The sequence below is a fragment of the Equus caballus genome, chromosome 22 (genome assembly GCF_041296265.1).
Source record: "Equus caballus isolate H_3958 breed thoroughbred chromosome 22, TB-T2T, whole genome shotgun sequence".
Classification (NCBI taxonomy): domain Eukaryota; kingdom Metazoa; phylum Chordata; class Mammalia; order Perissodactyla; family Equidae; genus Equus; species Equus caballus.
Window position 1 is genome coordinate 47020552 of NC_091705.1, and position 26703 is coordinate 47047254.

At 45.5% G+C, this 26703-nt stretch overlaps 1 protein-coding gene across 3 annotated transcripts in view; it reads left to right on the plus strand.

The window, feature by feature from the left end:
• The window catches only part of PHACTR3 (phosphatase and actin regulator 3), a 244159-nt gene that overhangs the window by 59615 nt on the left and 157841 nt on the right, over nucleotides 1-26703 (plus strand). The window contains exon 1 of one of the 3 annotated variants that reach the window (XM_070247447.1): nucleotides 24213-24763. The exons of the other annotated variants lie outside the window; for them this stretch is intronic. The gene's annotated coding sequence lies outside the window, so the exon portion shown is untranslated. Of the gene's footprint in view, nucleotides 1-24212; nucleotides 24764-26703 lie in introns of those variants that run through there. 3 annotated transcript variants of the gene reach the window in all.

Below are 26703 nucleotides of genomic sequence, written 5' to 3' on the forward strand. Positions count from 1 at the left end.
CCAGTTTGGATCCTGGATGTGGACCTACGCACCGCTTGTTAAGCCATGCTGTGGCAGGCATCCCACATATAAAGAAGAGGAAGATGGGCATGGATGTTAGCTCAGGGCCAGTCTTCCTCAGCAAAAAAGAGGAGCATTGGCGGCAGATGTTAGCTCAGGGCTAATCTTCCTCAAAAAAAAAAAAAAAAAAGCATCATTCTGTTAGAATCACAGTTAGACATGCTGTTCCTCCTAAGAATTCAGATGCCAGTGCAAATTCATTATTTTGAAGATGTTTTACCAGTCCCTGACTCAGTAATATTCAGCAGTGTCTCTCCTGTGGTAGGAAAGCATCGTCGATAAATTTTAATGTGCCTTCCATATAAGATACAAATTGTCCCATAGGCACTGGGTCAGTGTTTACCTTCACATGTCACAAACAAGAAACAAAAGCCTCATAATATGGTTTTCCACATTATCTTTGCAGTGAGAAAAGGCCTGTCCAGAGTAGCTTTTATTTGACTTAGTTGACTTATTTTCGAGCTGTTATTGCACATTTGCTAGTTGGTAGGTTTCCAACTTTTTCAGTGTTGAAAGTCAAGGGGTGTTTTTCTGTATACGTGTTTTTCCCTGAAGGTCAAAAGGTAACTTTGGCATGTCTGTGAAAATATAGATGAATAATTTATCGATGTGCGCATATTTTATTTTTATGGATATAGAAATAGAGATAAAGGGACCTAGGAAGGGTTTCCTTTTGGCAAATGAGCATAAAAAAACTGTACTATAAACAATGAAATACTAGGCTCTGGGTAGAGACTAATATTCATAATACAAAATATGGGGAGATTTTTGGCCATATTTTCTAAGACAGAGTTCTCAGAAATCTGTGTTTCTGCTGTGAAACACAGAAAACAAAGCAATAGTTAAACATCAGCAGAACCGTCAATTCAAAAACAAATCAAGAGAAATTCCACATGAATCTGCATGATTATGCTTGCATTTTTCTCTAAAATTAATAAAGTATATGCCTTACATATCTGCACATATCTAAGATTTACATAAAAGATTACAGATATAAAGACGCTAAGTTGTTAGGGATGAGAATAGGTATATAAAGCTGTTCTCTGTCTTTTGCATTATGTTGATTGTTCTTGTGGGGGAAAAATTAATTTTAAAAGGCCAGTTGAAAGTCAATTTTCCCATTAAAGAAAGATGCTGTTGTTTTAAAACGCTATCGCATTCACTGCAGATTAAAACAATGAGTTACTATTTCCACCTATCAGACTGGCAAAAGTCAAAACATATAGAGATGGCAAGGTGTGGGTGAAATTTGGAAAAACAGGCACTGCTGATGTTAGCATAAATGGGTATGACCACTTTGGAGAGCAATATGGCATATCTCCTTGAATTTGAAACACTGGGACCCAGCAATACCCGGCCAGGCCTTTGCCCTGGAGGACGCGGCAGCATGAGTAGCAGGAGAGTTATTCAGGGGTGTTATCACAGCGTTGATTCAGTAGCAAAAAAGTGGGAGGAGCCATAATGGAGGAACGGGAAAGCATGACCAGGAAGAATGCACACTCCAGTCGCTGCCGTCGCTGCCTCTGCAGTGATGGCAGGGTCGGGGGATGCCACTGGGCTCCTGAGGTTACTGCAGGGGCTTAACTCCATCTGTAATATTTGTTTCTTCTAGTAAATAGAACGCCCATCTTAAGCAACTATGTCAAGATGTTAATCTTTGCTAATCTGGCTATTACATACATGCATGTTTATTTTCTGTGTGTCTGTATTATTCAAAAGAAATCCATTCATATTGCATTTTTTAAAGTAGTGGAAGTTTTTATATCAGAAACTAAAATAAATGAAGCCATGAAGTATGTGGTAAATTATGAACTGTTGCCTCTATAGTTGGTTGCCAAAATATCCTGCCAGGGTGTATTAATTAGTAACAAATATAAAAATAGGAATTTAAAAAATTGAAACACGGTTATGTTGTCATTACAAACTAGCCATATAAACCTTAGGGAAGGAAATTTGGCTATATTTAGCGAAATTACATGTGCACTTACCCTTTGAAGCTGTAATCCCACATCTAGGAATCTATCCCAAAATATCTTGGCAAAATATAAAATAGCACATATGCAAGGCTATTCATTTTGTCATTATTTGTTATAGTAAAGTGTTGGAAACAACCCACATATTCATGAATAGTGGATTGGTTGGATAAACAGTGGTATGTCCACACAATGGAGTATTGGATGGCTTTAGAGAAATGAGGATGCTCTTTCTTCCACTATGCAGCGATCCCCTGGAAATATTGGTGAGAGGGGAAAAATCACGATATAGAACTGTGTTTATAGTATACTCTCTTTTGTGTGAGAAGTAGGGAGAAGGGGTGTGAGTGTGTGTGCATGTGTGCATGTCTGTGTGTACCTAGGTTGTCCAAAAGAAAGACTGGAAGCACACAGCAAAACTAAGAAAAATAGTTGCATGTAGGGGAGGGAGCCCACAGGTTGGAGAGGACAGATCTGGGAGGAGACCTCGGTGAGTGCACTTTGTTATAGAATTTTGAGTTTTGAAACATGTAAATATTTTACATATTCAAAAAATTAAAAAGGGGAAAAGTTGAAACAGACGTAATAATTGAACCTAACTGTCTATCAAGTTGGTGGCTTAACCTTAGAGAAATTAATTTCTTCGGGTGACTTTAAAACCCAGTATTTTAACTGTTCATCGCTAGTGGGATGCAGTTTAGGACACAAATGCATATATCAATACAAAGAAATAAGAAAATGCATTCACTGGTCTTTTTATTAGCTGTAATATTGATGTTGTTACTTTGAAATTATTATAGGAATAATTTTGGAGAAAGCAAATAAGCAATATTTAATGTTAGGAATCAAGATTCTTAGGATGGAAAAGAGATAAGGTATAATATTTGTTAAAGTTACCTAAAATCCTGTAATCTTACATTTGAATTGGAAATATCAATATGAATTCATAGTGTTCTTTGCTCTTAAAGATACCTGTTTCATACTCTGTCCACTGAAAAGACCTAGAAGCAGTGGTAACCCTGTGGCAATGAACGCCACCCACTGCCCAGGTTTTCCTCACTGAATACAATTTCCCATTAAAAGGAAGCAGAATTCCTTGGTGAAATGACTGATTCCTGGTCTGGGATACTTTATCATGCCAGAAAGCAGGGAAGATATCAAAGATTAATGGGATTATGTTGAAAGAATATAGGAATTAAATTGAATGATTTTCTGCTGGCTAAATGAGATACTTGTGTATCAAACGGACTAATGAGTAGAATTGATTGAAATACATCAAAATTATAAAAATCCATGCCTTCAGAATGATACTTCAAAAAAATAATTGGTCACTATTACATGTTGCTAGGGCACCAGCTCACTATTTTGAAAATCACTTAAATAAGGGAAAAGAATAAAGCATTTATTGTGCCTTCTGTTTGACTTGTATTTCAGAGTAACCAAATAGTTGGTGATGGAAAGTTTTCCTTTATAAAAAATTTCTAATTAATAAATGCAGAAGGAAAGATAGAATTAGAACATTATGATTTGACAGCCCTAGTGAAATGACAGGTCTAGGCAATTATCATCAATGCGTGTTAAAATCGTTAGGTGTGTATCCAGGGGGAATTTCATAATGGATAGATCAGGCCTATATAAGCTGAATCAACTGATCTCATTTCACATCTTTGAAACTAGGACAACCCGACATGATGTGTCTCCTGCTACGCAATTGGAAACACACATCACCACCTGGAAAGGATTCTTGCCTAAAAAAATTAAACCTGAATGTGATCAAGCTTCTAGATCTTACTACCAGTTTGAAGGAAATATGGGGCTGAAGGCACATGTTAACAAGTTAACCATCTTCTTAAACAAGATATGGAAGTGTTCCATCACTCCAGAAATTTTCCTAGTTTCCTCTTCCAGTCAAGTCCACCTTTTCTCACAGTTGCAATTATTTTCCATAGATCTCACCATAGATTATCACATAAATGAGTCATGCAGTGTGCATCTGTGTGTGTGTCTGGCTTCTTTCACTAAACATAATGTTTTAGAAATTCTTCCATATTGTGTGTATATGCACGTATTTATATAATTGGTTTGCTCCTTTTTATTATTGAATAGTACTCCATTGTATGAATATCTCATAATTTGTTCTCTGTTTCTAGTTTTTGGCTGATGTACATAAAGCTGCCTGTGAGCATTCTTGTACAAGTCTTTTGTGGATAGACGTTTTTATATCTGAGTAAATTGCAAGAAGTGAAATTGCTATAATATAGAGTAGATGTATAATTAACATTAGAAGGAACTTCCAAATGGTTCTAAGTGATGTGAATTCCAGTTGCTTTACAGCCTTTCCAAAAGTGAGTGTTGTCTGTCATTTTAATTTGTCATTCAGGCAGGTATGAAATGGTATCTCATTATGATTTTTTAAAATTTGTTTTTTACAGAACAGCTTTATTGAGATGTAATTCATGTACCATACAATTTACACATCTAAAGTGTACACTTTAACAGTTCTTAACATCTTCTAAGAGTTGTGCAGCCATCGACACAATCAGTAGTTTGTGACCTTCTAGAAATTTGTCCCTTTCATGTAAGTTATCTAATTTATTGGCATGCTGTTGTCCACCGTGTTCCCCTATTGTTCTTTTATTTCTGTAAGGTTGGGAGTGAGGGCTATTACATTCCTTATTTTAGTAATTTGAGTCTTCTCTCTTTTTCTTCATCTGTCCAGCTAAAGAGCTGTAAATCTTGTTGATCCTTCCCTTCAAAGAACTAAGTCTTGGTTTCATTCATTTTCTCTGTTTTTTTTCCCTGCGGTCTATTTCATTAATTTATGCTCTAATCTTTATCCATTCCTTCTTTTTGTTTGCATTAGGTTTAGTTTGCTCTTCTTTTTCTCCTCTCTTAAGGTGGACCATTAGGTTATTGTTTCGAGAGTTTTCTTTTTTAATATAGGCATTTATAGCTATAAACTTCCCTTTAAGCATGTCTTTAGCTGTATCCCATAAGTGTTGGTTTGTTGTTTCTTCATTTTCATTTATCTCAAAGTACTTTCTGATTTTTGTTGTGATTTCTTCTTTGATTCATTGGTTATTTAGGAGCATAGACATTTCCACATATTTGTGAATTCTCCAAATTTCTTTTTGTTATTGATTTCTAGTTTCATTCCTTTCTGATCAGAAATCATAGTTTTTATTATTTCAGTCCTTTTAAATTTATTGAGGCTTGCTTTATGAACTAGCACATGATCTATCCTAGAAAATGTTCCATGTGCATTTAAGAAGAATGTATATACTGCTGTTGCTGGGTGGAGTGTTCTGTAGATGTCTGTCACGTAGTGTATGGGATAGTTAGTTTATAGTGCTGTTCACTTCTTCTATTTCCTTCTTTATCTTCTGCCTAGTTGTTCTATTCATCACTGAAAGTGGGATATTGAAGTCTCCAACTATTATTATTTATTTCTCCTGCAACTCTATTAATTTTAGCTTCATGTACTTTGGAGCTCTGTGGTTAGGTACATATATGTTTATAATTGTTGTACCTTCCTGATGGATGGATGCTTTTATCTTTATAAAATGCCTCTCTCTGTCTCTAGTAACATTGTTCTGAAGTTATTTTATCTGGTATTACTATAGCCTTTCTAGCTTTCTTATGGTTACTGTTTGCTGTGTGTATGTGTGTATGGTACATCTTTTTGCATCCTTTTAGGTTCAGCCTGTTTGTATCTTGAATCTAAAGAGTGTGTCTTGTAGACAGCATATAGTTGGATCTGATTTCTTATTCAGTCTGACAGTCTCTGCCTTCTGTTGTATGCTCTAATCCATTCACTTTTAATGTTATTAATGTTGCTGGATTTGCATCTGCCATTTTACTTTCTGTTTTCTATGTCCCATGTCTTTTTTGTACCTCTGTTCCTCCTTTACTACTTTCTTTTGTATTAGTGAATCTTTTGAGTATAATATTTTTATTTCTTTAATGATTTTTTGAGTTAGTTTCTTAGTGGTTACTATAGAGTTTACCATATACATCTTATCAGAATCCTTTAGATTTATGCTAACTTAATTTCAGTCAGATATAGAAACTTTACTCCCATGTGGCTCTATTCCCTTTTCTCTTTTTTTGTGCTGTAATTCTTATACATATTACATCTATCTATGTTACAAACCCTACAATAAATTGTTATAATTACTACTTTATGTGAATTTATGTTTATTTAAAGAAGAAAAGAGAATAAAGGATAGCAAGTATATATTTATAAAGTCTGTTATATTGATAACCTTCTTATTTATCATTTCTGGTTCTCTCTATTTGTTCCTGTGGATTCAAGTTACCATCTGGTGTGATTTCCTTACCCTGATACAGCTTTGTGCCCATACACTTCCCTTGTATGGTTATTGTCAAGGCTATTACATTTCTATGTTATAGGCCCAATAAGACAAGTGTCTGTATGTGTGTTTGTGTCATTTTATGAAATTGGTTTTTAAAACAGTTAATAGAAGAATATAGAAGGCATATGCATTCATGCTGTCCTTTATAATTACATAATCACTTATACTGGTGTTCTGTGTGTCTGTGTGTGTGTGTATTTGAATTACTGTCTAGTGTCACTTGCTTTCAGCCTGACAAACTTTCCAAGCATTTCTTATAAGGCAGATCTGCTAGCAATGAATTTTCTTTTTTCTTTATCTGGGAATGTCTTTAATTCACCTTGAGTTTTGAAAGATAGTTTGGCTGGATACAAGATTCTCGGTGACAGCTTTTTCTCTTTCATCAGTTTGAATATGTCATCCCACTGCCTTCTGGCCTCCATTGTTTCTCATGAGAAGTCAGGTGTTACACTTCTTCAGGTTCCCTTGTATTTGACTAGTCGTTTTTCTCTTACTAGTTTCAAGATTTTCTCTTTGTCTTTATGTGTCAATATTTGTATCTGCATGTGAATCTCTTTGCCATATCCTATTTGGAGTTTGTTGAACTTCTTGGATGTATGTATACATTAATTTTTAAAATATCAAATTTGGGAAGTTTCAGCCATTTTTTTCTTCCAGTATTTTTTCTGCTCTTTTTTCACTCTTCTCTCATCCTGGTACTCCCATTATGTGTATGTTGGTGCACTTAATGGTGACCCAAAATTGTGTGAGCCTCTGTTTATTTTTCTTCATTCTTTTTCTCTCTGTTCTTCAGGTTGAAAAATCTCTGTCTTCAAGTTTGATGATTCTTTCTTCTGCAAGTTCAAAGCGATTGTTGATCCCCTCTAGTGAATTTTTTATTTTAGTTATTCCAATTTTCTACTCCAGAATTTCCACTTCATTCTTTTTAATAATTTCTATCTCTTTATCAATATTTTCTTTTTGATAAGACGTTACTATCATATCTTCCATGTCCTCTTTAAGGATGGTTTCCTTTAGTTCTTTGACTATATTTATAATAGCTGCTGTGAAGTCTTGCTAATTCTGACATCTGGGCCCTTTCATAGGCTCTGTTGTCTGCTTTTTTCCTTATGTATCAGTTGCATTTTCCTATTTGTTTACACATCTTGTAATTTTCTTTTCAAAACTAGATGTTTTAGGTAATATATTTTAGCAACTCTAGATACTGATTTCCTCCTTCCTTCGGGCTTCTTGTTTGCTTGTTTATGTGTTTTGTGGCTTAGATGGGCTATTTTAGTGTTTATTTCCCCCCACCTACACCAGTATGGAGCCTTTGGCGTTGCTTCTCAGAGGATGTAACCTTGTGTATGTGCACAGTCACTCTGAGATGACAATAGTTTTAGCAAGTCTCTCTTTGATGGTCTCATTCCCTAATTTCTCTGTTGGTATCACACCAAACTATTAGGCTCCACTGATTGCCAGCTGAGTGCTGTAGTATTTTCAGCAATGCCCAGGGGCTTAAATTCCTCCACAGTCAGGTTCAATTAAATTTGAATTCCTTAGTAAAGTTCTTTTTTGAGGCCAATCTTTGGCCAAGAGGCCTATTCCTAGCTGTCTCTTTCTCTGATAAAATAGCTGATTTACAGTTTAGCTTGCTGCTCTAATGGAGCTACCAACCTCCTCTAGCTGTCTTCAAGTTGATCGATCATTTCCATTGTTCTGCCTAGTCTTTCGCTAAATCCATCTATTGAGCTTCTCATGTATGGTATTGGACTTTTCATTGTAGCATTTCTACTTGAATTGTTCTTACATTTCTATGTGTTTCAAGTCTCCATCTCTTTGGACATGTTATCTACCTTTCACAGACTGTTCTTTAGAATTTTTATCACAGTTACTCTAAAGTCCCTATCTGATAATTTCAATAGCTAGGCTATTTTTGGGTCTTCTCCTATTTTCTGTTTCCTCTCTTGATTGTGGACCAAATTTTCTTCTTCACGCCTCTTACTTTTTACCACATCAGACATTTTGTATTAAGTTATAGCACATTACTCTTCTGTCAGGCTATTGGAATTGGAGCACTGAGTCAATTTTGGTCATAGTTGAGCTAAATCTCTGCTTTTTTGTAGCTTTAGTTTGTTTCAGTTCACTACCAGCTTCAAGTGCTTTGAAAGACGGGTCAGGATTTTCCCTCAGCATGGCTTGGGCTCTGAGCACTGAGGGGTCTCATGTGCTTTTCATCTGAGGGTACCAGCTTTCTGAACCTTGAGAATTCTTTGTCCATGTTGCAGCCTGACTAGCTGAGGGAGGGGTCACAGAGAGTCGTTGTTGCTCTCCTGGCTCCCTGGAGCTCTCTCTGCCCTCCTACTCTGCTTCCAGACTTTGCAGATCAACTGCCTACATTCAGTAACAGCCTGCGGTGCCTTGAAGTGTTTCCCCCGCTCTCCCTGCTGCCCCCAGACTTCAGTTGCTGAAAGACTAGAGTTTCCAGGATGGATTTCTCTTGAGTTTCCTCCTATGCCCCCATGTTCAGAGACCTACTGCCTTTCACTTGTTTGGGGGTGGGGTGGGGGTGGAGGTGGGTTCTGCATGTCTCAAGGCTCATTCAGTTTTCTTGCTTTAACCATGGGAAAGAGTAGCCAGAGGTGAAAACTCACTCTGTGGCTGGGACTTCTTCGCACTCTAGTCTGTCACCTGGTCGTCAGAAATTCATTCCAATATCAGCAATTTTCTGTTTCCTCCTAGTTTCTCTTACCACTCTTTCAGAGGTGAGAGCAGTCAGCTGGCAAACTCCTTAAGGAATATTTCCTGTCACTCCATTTCCATACTCTGGATTTCATGCAAATGTTAGTCATGTGTAAACACTGCGTACCCACAGTAAGGACATCGTTCTCTTGGAGAGCCAGGAAGTGAGTTGTTTTATGAAACATCTCTAATTTAGTCATTTTTTTAAAAAACAGGGAAACTCTACAAAAGTCATTGCTTTGCCTGTGAAAATTATAGAGAAAGGAAATCAAGAGATCATTCTTCACCTCTGGGAAACTCTGTTTTCCATTATTATGTTCTTTATTTTTTCAAAATTGGGATGGCCAAGGAAGAGAACGTGGCAGCTTGAATGCCTGTTTGACTGCAGCCTGTCACACTGTTGTTCTCGTTTTCCTAACGTCAAATTTCAGAATTTTAAAGTGGACCCTGGATTGTCCAAATTTTCAAAGCCTCCTGCTACCTGATAGTGGAAGGGAAATTGGGCCAGGGTTGGGAGCAAAATCAGGAGAGGGCACATGCTAGTGTTGTGGCTTTGCTCTGAATTAAGGAAGTCTGAGCCAGAGAAAGTGGTCATTTCCAGCTAGGCTATCCTTTTATTGCTGTGTGTTAGGTGTGTGATTCCAAAGTTACTCCCTGTTGTAAGGACAAGTCCAAGTGTCATTTGCATCGTGACGCTGCCTCGACAATTGCCAGGTTCCCATTTAAGGACTTGGTTCTTTGGCCCCCATGGCTGCAACATGTGTCAGTGAATGTGTTTGGCCAAATCTTCTTAACGGTGTTGGAAACTTGTCCAGCTTGGCCTTCCATAGAGTACTTTTTCTGTGGCCAAAGAAGCCAATACGTGTTATTTTTACATGCTGGTGGCCTTGGCTCCCTCGGACGTCAGGCCGGCCATGGAGTGACAGACCTGACTCTCAGTGGGAATTTTCAGGATGTCTAATCAGATGGGAATCTGACCTGTATGCACGACTGGCTTTGGCAGTCAGATGGTGTGAAAAACCGGACCTGCCCTGGCTTCCCCGGTCTTCGAGGTGACTACCAGAAGCTGCTTGTTGTGAGCCTGTTGTCCTCTTGCTTGGGGTCGGGTCAGGTTCTGTTTACCCGCACAGAAGGGAATCCTGGTGGTGCGTTGGACTGGGAAGTGTTGGCAGGGCTGTGCTCGCTCTGATGGCTCTAGAGAAGCGTCACTTCTTGCTTCTTCCAGCTTCGGGTGCCTCCTGGCAGTCCTTCGCTTGTCGCTGCATCACTCCCATCTCTACTTCCGTCTCCGTGGGGTTTCTCCCTGGGAGTGTCTCTGCTTGTAAGGACACCGCTCATTGGATTTAGAACCCACCATAATCCAGGATGATCTCATTTTAACTTAACTAATCATGTCTGCAAAGACCCTATTTCTAAATAAGGCCTCATTCTGAGGTTCTGGGTAGACATGAATTTTGGGGGCCGTTATTCAACCCACCGCAGAGAGGGAGAAGGAGCCGGTAAGGATGGCACCAGATTTTCTGCTTGAGCAACTTGGTGCGTATGGCGGACAGACAGACACCAGCATAAAGACACCCAGACCGCTGAACTGGGAACACATGGTGATGTGTGTATGGGTGAAATGACGGGACCTGGTGAGAGCCTGGGTTCACCTCAGGTTAACTTGGTTTTTTTACACAAGTGAGACTGACACCCTTTCAGCTCCATCCTTACTTAGTGAATGTGTTCTGTAAAATTGACGTGTGGACCGTTGGCTCAACTTAGTAAAGGTTGTATACTTTTTTTAAATTGATGTTTTTATTGAGGTCACATTGGTTTATAACATTATATAAATTTCAGGTGTGCATCATTGTATTTTGACTTCTTAGAGACTCCTCAGGGCCCTCCACCACCAAAGTCTAGTTGCCATCTGGCACCATACAAATGTGCCCTTTTACCCCTTTCACTGTCACCCACCCCCCTTCCCCTCTAGTAACCACCAGTCTGTTTTTTGTGTGTATGCGTTTGTTTGCTGTTGCTGTTTTATCTTCCACATATGAGTGAAATCATATTGTATTTGACCTTCTCCATCTAACTTATTTCACTTAGTACCCTCAAGGTCCATCCATGTTGTCACAAATGGCAAGATTTCAGCTTTTTATGGCTGAGTAGTATTCCATTGTATTCCATATCTTCTTTATCCATTCACCCATTGCTGGGCACTTAGGTTGTTTCCAGATCTTGGCTATTGTGAGTAATTCTGCAATGAATGTAGGGGAGCATATATCTTTTCAAATTAGTGTCTTTGTGCTCTTTGGATAAATAACCAGGAATGGAACAACTGGATCATGTTGTAGTTCTATTTGTGAGTGTGTGTGTGTATGTGAGGAAGATTGGCTCTGAGCTAAGATCTGTTGCCAATCTTCCTCTTTTTTCTTGAAGAAGATTGTCCCTGAGCTACTATCTGTGCCAGTCTTCCTCAATTTTTTGTATGCTGGATGCCACCACAGCATGGCTTGATGAGTGATGTGTAGGTCTGTGCCCGGGATCCAAACCCATGAACCCTGGGCCACTGAAGTGGAATGCATGAACTTAACCACTTATGCCACCAGGCTGGCCCCTGGTAGTTCTAGTTTTATTTTTTTTTGAGAAATCTCCATACTGTTTTCCATAGCGGCTGCACGAGTTTACATTCCTACCAGCAGTGTTTGAGGGTTCCCTTTTTTCCTCATCCTCTCCAACACTTGTTATTTCTTGTTTTTTTAAATAATAGCCATTCTGACGAGTGTGAGGTGATACCTCATTGTAGTTTTGATTTGCATTTCCCTGATGATTATTGATGCTGAATGTCTTTTCATGTGCCTGTTGGCCATCTGTATATCTTCTTTGGGAAAATGTCTGTTCAAATCCTCTTCCTACTTTTCAATCATGTTGTTTTGTTGTTGTTGACTTATATGAGTTCTTTATATAGTTTGGATATTAACCCCTTATTAGATATATGATTTGCAGATATCTTGTCACAATTGTTAGGTTGTTTTTCCATTTTGTTGATGGTTTCCTTTGCCTTGCAGAAGATTTTTAGTTTGATGTAGTCCCATTTTTTAAATTTTCGTTTTGTTTCTCTTGCCTGAAGAGACCTGATATTCAGAAAGATACTGCTAAGAACCATGTCAAAGAGTATACTGCCTGGGGTTTTTTTGGAGTTTTATGGTTTTAAGTCTTACCTTCAAGTCTTTAATCCATTTTGAGTTAATTTTTATGTATGGTGTAAGACAATGGTCTACTTTCATTCTTTTGCATGTGGCTGTCCAGTTTTCTCAGCACCATTTATTGAAGAGACTTTCCTTTCTCCATTCTATGTTCTTGGCTCCTTTGCTGAAAATTAGCTATCTGTAGATGTGTGGTTTGATTTCTGGGCTCTCAGTTCTGTTCCCTTGATCTGTGTGTCTGTTGTATATTTTAATAATGTGATGACCACTGAGACCTTGCACAGTGCCAAGTTCCGTGTTGTGCTCTGGGAGAGCCCTGGTTCTGGGGCTTGGCTGACCTGGGCTCTTAAATGCTAACCAGCTCGGCCACTTTCTAGCTGTGTGGCCTTGGGGAGGCCCCTGAGCTTCTCTGAGCTTCAGTTTCTTCCTTTGTACAGTGGAGATGACGGTAATGTTCCTAACCACAATTAGGAGCAGAGCCATGGAAAGAATCATATAATGCTTGAAAGTGCTCACCAAAGAACCAGTGTGGTTTTTTAACTTTGTTTTTACTTTTAAGACAAAGAATTATATGTAAGGAGTATTTTATATTCTACCAAGTACATCAAAGGGTAGTGTCCACAGTTATATGATGCTTGTTGAAACTTCCACTGTACTCTTTAGTGTAAATTGTTGACAAGTGCGTGTTTTCTTCCTTTCCTAAACACTCAGGAGAGAAAAATCCCATTTAATTGTAGATTCTTATTTATTAAGGATATGCTTTATTAGTAGACAGGGAAAATGGTGGTTGGTGGATAAGTAATAAGTAAATGGATAAGAAAAGCAATAATCTTTCCCCATAGAAAAAGGGCGAGGAAGTGAAAAATCCACAAAAGGAGCAATGCTAAATAAGGACTTTAATGTTGAGAGATGTTGGAAGTACAATTGATATCTTTCTTTCTTCAAGCAACCCACCTCCAAGGCCATACCCTTGACCCCTGTGTCAGGCAGAATGGCTTTTCCTCCAGAATTAAACTAAGCAGCCAGCTCTCTGATACAGTCCTGCCTGCCCCCAGCCAGGCTTGGCCACACTCTCCGTTGGATCTCAGCCTTGACCCACAGCCTCCATCTGCAAACGTCCCTTCATGGTCCCAGGGAGCTGGCTCCTCCTTAATGGCTGAAATCACAGGACCATGCTCATCCATTTCCCCAACCTTGGCCACGGCCCAAGGGCTGCTTGCCCATCCTCTTGTATGTCCTCGAATCGCAAAGTTGCGATCCTCAACTCCATCACTTCCTGGAAGCACACACATCTTCTGCCAACCATCTGGATGCCGTTTTCACAAGTCAGCTCCCAGAACCTGACCTTTTCTGTGAAGCCTTCCGCCTGATTCATCAGAGGAGGGTGCATGGCCCTCTGTTAGCCGTTGCAGGCTGCATGTAGGGTTCTCCTGGCCACTCCACATTCTCAACCCTCACACCTGCATTATGTGCTTGCTCTCACCTCCCACCCTAAGAGTATTATATGCTTACTTGGCACCTGTCTCATTTTGTTTTATTTTGTAATCAAATAAAAGGATTTGTTTCAAGTAGTCTGAACTGAAGTTTTATTTCCAAAATTGCAGGCATAAGCAGTGCTTCAATAGAATACCCACTTTAATAAAATTTACTTAACTGGTCCTCCTTCTGTTGGATATTTTCAATGTTTCAAGATTTTTGGTATGATTACTAATAAAACAGCGAAGACTTCGTGCATGTGGTGTTCTCTGTATTTAGAATTCTTTGTTCAGGACAGATTCTGAGACATGAATTTAAGTTAAATATTCTATGCCTCTTGAAAAGCAATGTGGAATCGCCATTCTGAAGGGCTGTGCTGGTTTATACTGCTACTAGCAATACACAGGGCTGTTTGATTTCACTGCACCACCACAAGGATTGGGAAATGGGAAAGAAGATCAGCTGGGGATGAGTAGAGAACCTGAAAGTACTTAGTGCCCAGCTGAAGTCAAAATGAATTTGCTGTGGAGCATGGTCTTATGATTTTTCTCCAGCAGCTTTTAAGCTATCTGCTTGGGAGCAGAAATGAGAAAAATCAGATGGCAGGAGTGAGGAGGTTGTGTCGGAGGTCAGGGGAGTGATTGTCTCAAGTGCTGGCTGGACACGCAAACCATGGGAGCCCAGGTTGAATTGGATGGAAATAACACCTCGGGGGAGCTGGCTGAGGGGCTGAGAGCGGGAGGGAGAGCCTGTGTGGACTTGGGGGCTCCTGAAATGGAAGGATGGAGGTTTGGACCGAGCTGAGACGTGGGGGCTTCACATTTTCAGTTGGGGGCTAGATCTAGGGAAAGTCATCTGCATGTTGGCCGTGGTCACAGTGATTGGAGGTGGGGTTGGTGTTGAGAGGGTCAAGGACTCATGATGCCCAGGGGCTCGGCTGGCCCTCACCTGGGCATTGGAGCTCTCTGGGTGGTGATTGGGAGGAGACTGAAGCTGCCTGCTGGGTACCAGAGGGTCTGGGGGAGTGGCCAGGACAAGGGCAATGGTGGACAGAGAGGACAGGACCAGCTGCAGGTCCTGGGCTTCCGAGGAGGAGGGATGTTGCACAAAGGTGGTGGGGACGTGGGCTGACCTGGGCACAGGATCCCAAAGATGGATCTAGTCCGTGGTGGCTCTGAACACAGGGCTGAGGGAGTGGGGAGCAGGGCCTCCACTGTGAGAGGAGAAGGAAATTGGTGACAGCTCAAGTGTGGAGGTAGATAACGTGGACCTGCTACAGGGGTGTTGTCAACAGAAGTTTGGAAGTTCTTGGGGCCCAGTGGAAAGATCTAGAGGGGGCTCGGCGGAGGTAATTGGAGTAGGATGAAGGCCTGGACTCTGGGGAGGTGGGGGCTGTGTGGGTCTGCTTAGCTTCCAGCTGCCCACCGGACACTCCTCCTGTGGGAGGCGGCAGTCTGAGCTGATTCTCTCGCCTGGGCTTTCTACGGTGGGGCAGACTGGGAGAGCTTTCCATCAGATCACCCTAAACCCATGGAAACATGCAGAGGTGGGCTCAAATGTGCTCTTGGGTGCAGGTGCCTTGTACGAGCAAAGCACCACCCAGATTTAGGCGGTTTTCCTGTGTTGGACATTCCACATCTCTTCCATACCCCAGAGCTGCCCCTTAATGATCTTCTTCAGCCACAGCCCCATGTGCCCCATGTTACTGCCTTCTCCCACCCCTGACTAAACAGGGCCACCTGGTTCTATTTCACGGGAATATAGAGTTGGACGTAGGGTCCGAGGGATAATTGAAGGGCGTAGAGAGGGAAGGTCAGGAGGATTCCGTGTCTGAGGCCACCATTTTGTGATAGCTGTGTTGGGCTATGGCAGGTGGAACAGAAGGAGCTGAATGACAGAGAGACACATGGAGACAGAGAGAGAGAGAAACAGAGAGATAGACACAGAGACAGAGGAAGCCAGAGAGACATAGTGAGAGAGAAACGGAGAGAGAACTGCATCTCAGGTGTAGACTGGAGCAGGGCAAGATTCCGGTGTGCCCAGAAGACGTGGAGGGTAAGCCTGGGTGGCCCACATCCCAGGGGATCTGGTTGTCCTTTTCCCATCAGCTCTCTGCACTTGAGCTGGTCTGAGTGGGTTTCTGATCCTTACGTGATGTGACCTCTGAAATAATGACTCCTGTCACGATCACACAGGTCACACTTTATCATCACCCTTGCAGTTACCATTAAGCAGCGTCCACCGACCCCATAGAAACCCACTCTTGGGGATTGGTGTGTGAGGTTGCCCAGAGAAGGCATAAGCAGTGCTGATGGTTTGGACAAGTGAAATGGACACAGACCACTTGGAAATCTGGGCTCAGAGGAAGAGCCTCAGTAGCTCAGGTGACAATATTCTATCAACAGTAAGGCTCCAAGTTGTCATTTAAAGCTCTCTCTTCTGCCTCGGGATGGGCTAACCACAGAGCACGGGGAAGGTGAGGCTGAGATGTGAACCTAAGTCAGAAGTGAAAATCAAAACCCAACCAACCAACAAAACCCCTCAGGAGCATAGCTGCCCAGTGGGTGTTTGGCTCACACGCGCCCAGCACAAACAACAGTGACGGCCAGGAATGCCTTCTGTGAGGGCGCTTTGCTCCGGTGTGTGCTGTGCCCCCCAGGCTCTGCTGCCCCATACCCAGCCTATCTCATGTACATCTCCTGCTTGCCTTCTCCTGGCGGGGGGCTTGGCAACCCCTGGTCTGAGCAGTGCAGCTGGATACATGAGAACCAGTGATAGATGCTCCTAGATGCGACAGGACCCGTGGTGGGAAAGGGCCAGCCCTCGCCAAATGAATTCAGTCCTCTTGATCACAAGGGGATGGCAGAAGATGGCCTCTGATCTTCCTCTCTATCCAGGAGGTCCATGTAGAATACCCATTCCGTACTGCTCTCCAGGTTTTTCTTTCAGGGTAGCCTGTCTCTGGGGTTTAGGTCTCGTGGACCACAGGAGGCAGGAGTACAAAGTTGGCTGCACTGCCCAGCCTCGGTGCAAAGCTTCGTCTCTGTCATGCTGCAGATTCCCTCTGTGTCTAACCAAGAGTGTGTCCTGGGGAACTTAGCTTTGTATGAGTCATTCAGACCCACTCGAGCTTCAGACTGGGGATCTTCCGCTTAATTACTGGCTGGGAATAACTAGTGGATTCTGCTGAGTCGGTCGCAAGCACGTGCTGGGAGGTTGGGCTCCTTCCTCAGGCACGGTCGGGTTTGTTAGTGTTGTGGAGGTGGGCACACGGTAGAGGGGAGGTGCAGGTTCCCACTACCAGCAGCGATGTGATGCCCGTCGGGGTCGTTGGTCTTTCTCATGGGATGAGGGGCTGCAGTGGTGCAATCTGTTGCTCAATGGCCATTTCGATTTGTTCCTGGAAACACAAAGCTGTCTCCCATCAGAGACATACGTCTTCCCTCTCTATGGAGGCTCCCTCTTCCACATTAGACCAGGTTCTCCCACAGTAAGCTCCTTCCTGGTAGGCAAATCAGGAAATGACATGCATGCTGAGAGAAGTGGATAATTCAACAGAGTAATAAAAGCTTAAGCTTTGGTATAAGACTGATGTGTCTTCAAATTCTGCCTCTCCCATGGGCTTGCTGTGTGACATCAGCCTGGTGGCTCAACCTCTCTGAGCCTTGCTTCCCACATCTGTAAAATGGGGACAAAGACTGTCTCTACCCCTTAGGGCAGGCAGAGCACTCAGTGTGGCACCTGTGAAGAGTAGGTGTTTGGTAAGGCTAATGATGACAGCGTGGATGACCGTGAGATTTCCCAGGATTCCAGATCTCAAAACTTTTGCTTTTTTTTATACACATTAAACTAGAGATTAGACATGGCTGTCTTTTTTTTTTTTTTGCAAGGAAGGATTCACCCTGAACTAACATCTGTTGCCAATCTTCCTCTTTCTTTTTCCTCCCCAAAGCCCCTGAGTACATAGTTGTATATCCTAGTCGTAAGTCCTTCTAGTTCTTCTCTGTGAGCCACTACCACAGCACGGCAGCTGACAGATGGGTGGGGAGGTTCCACGACTGGGAAGTGAACCTGGGCCCTGAAGCAGGAGCACAGAACTTTACCCACCAGGCCATCAGGGCTGGCTCAGAACATTTTGTTTTTTGAACAACTGAAGATAGGGTTAATTACCAGTCACCTGCGGATGTAAAGTGCTTACTGCCGCTCTCCTTTTGCCTAATTTACACTCAAGATGAGCCTCCGGAGTGGGGACTTGGACCCATGGATGAGCTGCCATGAAAGTTTTCTTTTAATTTTGTTTTGTAGCAGCTTTATTGAAATACGGTTCACACACCATTGAAAGCGTACAGTTCAATGGTTTTTAGAATTCACAGAGTTCTGCAACCATCACCATAATCGATTTTAGGATATTTTTATTCCCTTCTCCTCCCCTGCCAAAAGGAACCCTGGGCCCATTAGGAATCGCTCCCCACACCCCTGGCAACCACTGATCTGCTTTCTGTCTCTTATAGATTTGCCTGTTCTGGATATTTCCTATAAATGGAATCGTACAATATGTAGCTATTTTGATTGGCTTCTTTCATCTCACATAACGATTTTGAGATTCATCCGTGTCGTGGTGTGTGTCAGAACTTCATTCCTTTTCGTGGCTGAGTAATATTCCATTGAATGGATGTACCATACTTTGTTTATTCATTCATCAGTCAGTGGACATTTGGGTTGTTCCTGTTAACTTTTTCAACCTCAGTTGCCTTTCACAGCATTCTCGTTTTGATATCTCTGTCCGCCTCAATTGTAAGGTTCATTAGTTCATCTCTCTCTGTCCAACAAATATTATGCAGCACCTGGTGTGTCCTGATTTTCCTGTGAGGCACTTTTGCTGTGAACTAGACAGAGAGACCCTCGCTGTAACGGGGGGCACGTTCGAGTGACCAGTATACAGACAGTGGTGTGATACAGCGTGGGGTGGTGAAGAATGCTGGGAGGATGGGCAAGCCAACTAAGAGAAGAGGGTGCTCCGTGGTCTGTTTCTGATGTGGTTGTCGGGAGGGTCTCTCGGAGGAGGGGTGCGAGCGAAGCCATGGAGTTCACTGGTCCGGATCAAGTTGAGAGATGGGTGGATTACGATGAGCCTTCAAAGGGCTGGAGATTGGGCAGAATTTTGAGGCAAAAGGCCCTTCTGACTCCCTGTTAAACAGCCTGCCACGTGGTCTATGCCACGTGTCCTCAACACTTTCAAGTATAAAGGGCAACGGTTTAGACACAACATCCACCACTGGGCATCCTCGATCCTGTCGATGCCTCCGTGTTTCCTCTGCATTTGGCCTTCTCAGGGGTGAGGACAGGCATTTGCTGCTGCAGGCGCTTTCCTGCCTCCCTCCAAGAGGTGGTTTCATGTAACTGAGCTGGCATGGAGAGCACGGCTTCTAAGTGTGTGCAGGGCCTTTGTTTGCTGAACTCCGACAGCACGTGGCGCCTGGGTGTATGGCCGGCCCCCACGGTCTTCTATTGTGATTACTTGTTTACAGGTCCATAGCCCCAGCTGGTCTTGTGTTTTCTATCTCCTACATCTGTCCAGTTATCCCATCCTTGCTGCCCTCTCCGCGACCTAACCTGCCAGCCCCTGTGCCCAGACAAGTGCAGGACCGCCTGCCTCTTCTTCCCGCGTCTCCTTGGTGATCGCGCATTTTTGTTCCCAGGCTGCGGACTGGAGGTGTCCTTTGTGCATCCTAGTGCCCTTGCTTTCTGAGTGACCTTGCGGGCTGCCCCACCACCCATCAGTTTCTTCTTGGTCCAGCAGGAGAGAACATTTGGTTCCAGGGAGAGCCACGTGGTTCTTGTTTTATTTATTCTGAGGTCTTTTCGTTTAACTTCAGTTTCTAACATGAAAAATCGTAGGAGCCAAATTGGCAGAGGACAGATTTCCAGGATATTCGACCTTGCTTGGGCCTTCCTTAAGTGGCTTCCTTCGCCTGGGCCAGTGGGAGCCGTGGCTGTCCACACGTTTCATGATGAGGCCAGAGTGCAGCTCTGTCCCAGGCACGCCTCCCCTTCCTTGCCCAGGAGGCCCAAAGGGAGACATGTAGTTTCTCCTAAGATGTGAGTCCTCCTTTCTCTCCTGGGCCTGGGGGAAGCCACATGGTCTAGAGGAGGCCCATGGGCGCCCTGTTCTCTAAATCTGGTGGAAAGGAAGGACAGAACCCAGAGGTCCAAAACAGGGGCCTGTGGGCCAAGTTTAGCCTATAGACTTGGTTGGTTTGGCTTGAACGGGGTGTGTGTGTGTGTGTAATTGAAGGAACATTTACAAGTTGGGGGATTTCACACACACGTCTGGATCTTCTGGCTTGGCTTGTACACCTCAGAGCCCCTGGCTCTGCCAACCCCATGTTTCAGGAGGACAAGGCCGTCCGTTTGTGTGTTCGCTGCTTTGTTTCCAGGGCCTAAAACCGCCCTGGGAGGTGCTGGGAGGTGTGTGTAAATGGAGGAACAGACGGCTGAGTGTGGCTGCCCGCTCCGGGCAGAACCCGCTTGCCCAGTTTGGAGAGCCCCCACCGCTGTGTGGAGAACTCACAGCTGGGTCACCTCACTTACCCGTGCATCCGGCCTGGCCTCTGGGAACAGCGTGGGCATCAGGGGTGCACACAGAGTATCCTCTTTTATTCTAAAACGTGAACCCTCAGATACAAATGCTTTCCAGAGTTCTGCTGTGAGAAAGCCTAGATGCCCGCGGCTGTGACCGTGCCTTTCGGGAGTGCCCATAGTCTCCAGAGGGGCCAGCCGATGTTATTTGCTGTTCTTGCCAGGGACGTGCCCATAGCGTGAAATGTCTGTGCTGCATGAGCAAGAAGAGGGCACGTTGTTCAGTGGGCAGCGTTCTCCTTGTTACAGGTTTTCCGATAAGAATGAGTCTCAGACCTCAGTGAGAGGCACAGGCTGCACAGCCCCTTCCGGCCGTCCCTGTATTCTCCCGCTAGAGCAGCGAGCTCCACTGCTGTGCTTGGGGCGAGGTCTCGAGACCAAAGGGTTGTCATAACAGAGAGGGGAAGTCCTGTTGCCGTCGAGTGGATAGAGACCAGGGATGCTGCTGAACATCTCATGGTGCACGGGATGGCCCCACCTGGAGAATCATTTGGCCTCAAATGTTGGTAGTGCTGAAGCTGAGAAGCCCTGCTCCAGAACCACAGTGCTCCAGAGCCACAGTGCTCCAGAGCCACAGTGCTCCAGAGCCACAGTGCTCCAGAGCCACAGTGCTCCAGAGCCACAGTGCTCCAGAACCATAGTGCTCCAGAGCCACAGTGCTCCAGAGCCACAGTGCTCCAGAGCCACAGTGCTCCAGAACCACAATGCCTTGAGTTCCTGTCCCAACTCTGTGCTTTGTCACTGTGTGCCATCCACCTATTACCTCTCTGAGCCTCAGTTTCCCATCTCCAGAATGGGGATGATGGTAATGCCCACCTGTCATGGCGATGTGGGTTTGTAAAGGAGATAACCTGGTTCAGCAGTGAGGGAGCGTAGCTATGACTTTCCAAAATAGTCACGGGGCCAATAATCTAACCCTCTACCTGGTGTTAACTGTGACCTCGGGCACATCACTTGCCCTCGCAGAGCCTCGTTTCCTCGCCTGGATGTGATGGGGAGCAGCAGTGCCCCCTGGGGTGTGGGGATTAAATGGGACCGTGCCTGGACTGGGCAGATGGAACGTGATGACTCGTGTGAGCAGCGCCGTCCTGCCTCTCCTCCCGGAGGAGCCTGGCTCTCCGCAGATGCAACTGTGCTCTTTGAAATACAGCTCCCGGCCTCCCCTCCCCTCCATCCCTGTGCCTCACCCTCATCAGTGAGTCGGGTAAGTACAGCCCTGACCCGCGCACTCCAGCAGCATTTAGCAAGTTCGCTGTTTCTGACCTCTGGTGGATGGACCCCAGAGTGGCTCCCACAAAAGTGTGGGGACAGCTGGAGGCTGCTGTGGGCTTCTGTCCAGAGGTGGAGTTGAGGGCAGCTGCCGATAGTTCGGATGTGGCTGTTCCGGCGGATAGTGAGGTATCTGAGGGCAGGGGCACCTCATTTCACTGTCTCTCCCCAGCGTCTGAATCAATATGGTTTGTGGATTTGAATAAACTTGGAGCTTTGGGGGCATGTTTCTGGGACAATCCTAATTCATTTGTCATCTTCTCATGATTTTTGTGTCAACATGGCAGGAATGTCCCAAGACCAGGTTCCAGTCTCCTTTCCACCTGCTGCCTTGCTGAGCCTCTTGGGGCCTTAGTTTCCCCACCTGTAGAATGGAGATAGAACCCCTCCCTCCTCGACCTCTTGTGAGAATTCAGAAAGACCCGATATTGGAAGACCCCGGCAAAGTGGTGGGCTCCTGAAATACGGATGGAAGGGGCCTGATAATGATCGTCTCCAGGATAGCTAGTCCTGGGCGCTGCACGCCTCCTGGGAGCCCGGCCCTGTGCTAAGCGGAGTGTCCACCATTAACCTCAGTCTGGCTGAGTGCACCGTCTGGCTCAGTGATATGAGTGCAGATCACAGCCTTGGGTTCTCTTGTGCCTGCTCCCCGTCAGGTTCTGGGGCTCCACATGTGGCGAGTGCTCAGTTGGTTTGGGGGTTCCCCAAACCAGGCAGCTGGATGGCGCCCCTGGGACTTGCACCTGGCCTTGCTTGGTGCTCCCTTGGGACTGTCTCTGAGCTGGAACAGTGACTCAGGGCCACTGGATATTGGCGCTTCAAACTGCAGAGGGTCACACCCAGGCCTGGGGTCAGACAGAGGTGGTTTCTGTCTCCCTCTCAAGCCACCTCTTAATGGGTGGCCTTGGGCAGCTCACTCTACCTCTCTGAGCCTCCGTTTCCCCACTGGACAGAGGCATCACAGAAGTGCCTGCCCTCGGGACCATCCTGAGTGAGGGTGAAGCCAGGAGAAGTCGCAGGGTCTTGGCACAGCGCCTGGCAGAGAGAGCCCTGCACTTCCAGTGGCCCAGAAGCCTCGCGCTGCCTGCAGAACTGCCTTAAAATGCATCGAGGGAAAGTAAACCGTTTAAATCTCATCTGTGCTCTTGGCCGAGATTCCAGTCCTCCGTTCTCCTTAAGTGGAAAAGGGGTTCCACCAACCTCAGCCATAAGTGGCGGGCTGGCTCCTGGGGGCCTGGGCTCCCCGCCCCCTCCCCCAGGCGGGACAGCAGTGGAGGAGCCATTAGCAGGGCCAAGCCTCTCTTCTAAAAGGCAGGAGCAGCCTGTCAGTGGCTGCTGGAATTAGAGGTTTCCAGAGAGACCCCAGATGTGGAATAACTCCCTAAAACGTTCAGAATTAGGGTGCTTACCCCAGGCATTGTTCTGAGGGGGCCTGGCTCTCCTCTGAGCCCTGTTCTTGGGATTACCCTCCAACCCCTCCTGTCCCCCTGCCCCCTCCACACCTTCCTTTTCCTCTCCTCCTCTTCCCCGCCCCCCTCCTATTTCTCCTCCCCAGTCTCCCCGCTCAGCTCCTGGTTTTTGAGTCTTTACTGTGTGGTAAGCAGTTTGCAGATGTTGCCTCAGCTCGTCTCACGCCAGCACTGCGGAGGGGTGTCCTGTCACACAGTCGGGTAAATGGACCTGCAGAGAGGGGAGGGATGCCCCAGCTGCAAGGTGGCAGAAGCACAGCTCAGACCTGGGCCAGCCTTGCTCCAGCACCTGAGTTGCCTCCCTTAGCAGGAAGGATCTAGCCCTCCGGGTGCACAGTGAAGCTGACTCTTCGTAGCAAGAGCGTCATTAATCGGTTCCCGGCCCTGGACTAAGCCCTTTAGGGCCTTTTGCCCCCCTTTGCAGGTGAGAACACTGAGGCTCAGAGAAGTGGAGTTGCTTGCCTGAGTTTACACAGTTCCACAGTGGTGGGGGCGTGATTCCGACCCACAGCTGCCTTTCTCCAGAGCAGAGGTTGTCAACCAGGGCAGTTCCGCCCCCCAGGGGCGTCGGCAATGTCTGGAGACACTTTGACTGTCACAACTGGGGGTTGTGCTTCTGGCACCTAGTGGGGAGAGATCAGGCTTGCTCCCAACGTCCTACGATGCACAGTACAAGCCTGTGGCAGAGAAATATGTGGCCCCCGATGTCAGCAGTGCTGAGGCGGAGGACCCTGCTCTGGGTCCTTCTCACCGGGTGCTCACTGGAGGATCATGTGCTCCCACCCCTAAGCCAGCCGTGGAGGTACCTGGACTTGATCCTGGAGCTTCAGCTGAGCCTGTGGGACTGACCTCCCCCTCCAAGCCAGACCTGGGCCTGGATCACAGGTGCAGTGAGGGTCCTGGCCTCTGCCTCTTTGGTCCTGAGGTTGGGGGTCAGAATCCCATTCTGCCTCTCTGGCCCCCCGGGGCTTGGCCACTGCAGCCTCACGACTGGGCATGGCCAAGGTGCCCTCTCTCCAAGGTCAGTGTGGCAGCAGTGGGGGCAGGGGCGAGAAGAGAGAGCACCCCTATGGTCCATGGACCTTGCCCAAGGCCAGGGGAGGTTGCTGGTGCAGTGGGTTTTGTACGTAGATTTAGGGCTTTGGTTCCAACTTTTCTGCCAGACTCCAGCCAGCTGCCAGCCTGGGCAGTGTCCTGACAGTGCTGGGTGACAGTGTTGGGTGGGCACTGAGCAGAGCAGGGGGCTTGGCGGGAACTCGCGTGGGGCGCTTGGTCCACTGAACTGATTGCTCAGGCCCTGGGCGGCCCTCCTTGCCTTCACCCTGCACTCCTGCAAGGTCTATATTTAAAAACGTTTACAGATAATAACGGTGTTCAGCCCGACAAGGCAGACAGGAGCTCCCTGACGATTGCCGCGCTGCGCTGCTGGAGGCTCTCTCGGGGAGCTGAGGCGGGCCTGAGCGCTGCGGGGGCTCCCTGCCAGTCACTACCTCCCAGGGAGGTTTGGGGAGACAGGATCTGGGAGCCTACAGGGAGACAGAGTTTCCTGGGAGGATGAGGACCTTCATTCAGAACCAATCTGTGACCATAAAGTAAGTGGAATTTCTCCAGACGCTCTGGGGGAGGGAGGCAGTGGGCATCCTTTTGTGGGGAGGCCTCTTAAAGGCAAAGTCTTTGCAAGTGGTAACAGCAGCAGGCCAGCCGACAGCCAATGGCTTTTCTCCCCCTTTGAATCAAGTGGCAGGATTGGGGTCTAGGCTGAGGGATAGGTGCTGCCCTTCTCCCCAGAGATGGGTCATTTTTATGCGTCTGGTGGGTCAGACCAGGGTTAGCCCGCAGCCCCGCGCTTCAGCCACAGAGCCCAGAGAGAGTGTTTAGTTTCCACATGGATGTTATTCTAACCTATTACTTCTGGGCTAAAAATAAAAATTCCACCTGGATGCCTTTTCATCTCCAGCTTGTAAGATTATTTCTAGGAAATAATAGATTGTCATTGAAGTGCATTTGACTGCACGGGATCCTATTTATTCTAAAGCCAGGTTTTATAAAAATTCAAAGTAGGGGAGGCCTCCCACAGTGGAGGTTTAAACCTTCATGTAGTGTCTGGAATAAATATTGCACTATTAGGAGTCATTCTGCCTCCAAAATCTCCACCACAGAATCCTGGCTTGTGGGGGAAGGGTGAGGAGCATACATTTTGCTTTGCTGTGATTTTGCATTTAGTATCATTTGTGCATTTTTGGTTCTGAAAAATGGTTTGCAAGTAAGGTTGGATATCTTGAGTTGGGGCCAGAGAGGGAGATGGGGAAAGTAATTCTGAGTGTGAATATGGGTCATGTGAAGTTCTTGGAAGCAAAAGTGGTTCCCGATGGTGCTCTGCTGTGTTTCTAAGCTGCAAGTTTTGGGGCCCCAAGGGAAATGGTGATTCTGGATCCTAGGGACTTCAGGAGAGGGCGGTTGTCTCCGTGCCAGACCCCGTCCCGTGAAATGCTTGCTTTCTTAGGGGGAAAGGAAAAACGGTAATTTAGCAGTCCTCTCGTGGAGTGTCCTTGGCGTGTTATTCTGCAGGAATGAATTAACGGAATTATGCAAGTGCGTAAAGATGGTAACCACTTACAAAATCTAAGAATAACAAATCATAAAAAACACCACGATCGAAGTTCATTCAGAAATAGTCAAGGGTATGTTGTTTGATTAAAGAGAGGAGTGGGGGACTATTGTCCTGGAGCCGTCATTTCCGTTGTTACCTAGGTGTAGCTCTCAGCCGAAGCAAACATTCCCAGTAAGACATTCTGCACATTTGCTGCTTTTAATTTGACAACTTTTACCAGGCAGGCTAAAATAAGAAGCCCTTATGAAATGCACTGTTTCTTTACCATAAATTGTCTTTCCTCCCAGAGCCACACCCACTGGGTATCTTGGCAGTTTGTGGTTCTCCGTCTACATCTATGTGCAATAGATACAGACTTTTTTGCAGGGTTTTTTTTTGTATTAACTCTTTGGTTACCGAGCAGTTCAGCCCTGAGTCAATATTATCGACCCACAGGCCGTGACTTATGGGGTTTTTAATCATGTTATTATTACATAATGCAATAGCTTTGCTTGTGGGGTGACTGTTCATATCGTGTGTGCTCAGAACGCTCTATTTTTAAACTACAGGAGCAACCTGCTCGCTCCTGCCTCCCCTGAAGTCCTAGGCTTTGCACCCGTAGCGTTGTGGGCATGAAGGCACATGACATATGGACAGAGCGAGCTCCTCCTGTCCAGGGCCTCCTGGGACCTTAGGAGTGGCTGGAGGCAGTGTCTTTCCGGGCCTGGAGTTGATGAACTAGAGCCCTTAGTGCTCAGCCTTGTCGTGCTATTTTTAGCTCCCTTTCTTCAGTGCATCTTGACATAATCTGACATGTCACAGCTGAATCCCATCTATTTGCAGAGGTTACTGTGTTCTGCAATCTGTGTTTTGTGGGGCAGAAATAGTCTTTGCCTGAGCATATTGCATTGTTATTACTCAGGCAGGAAGTGAAGATATTAC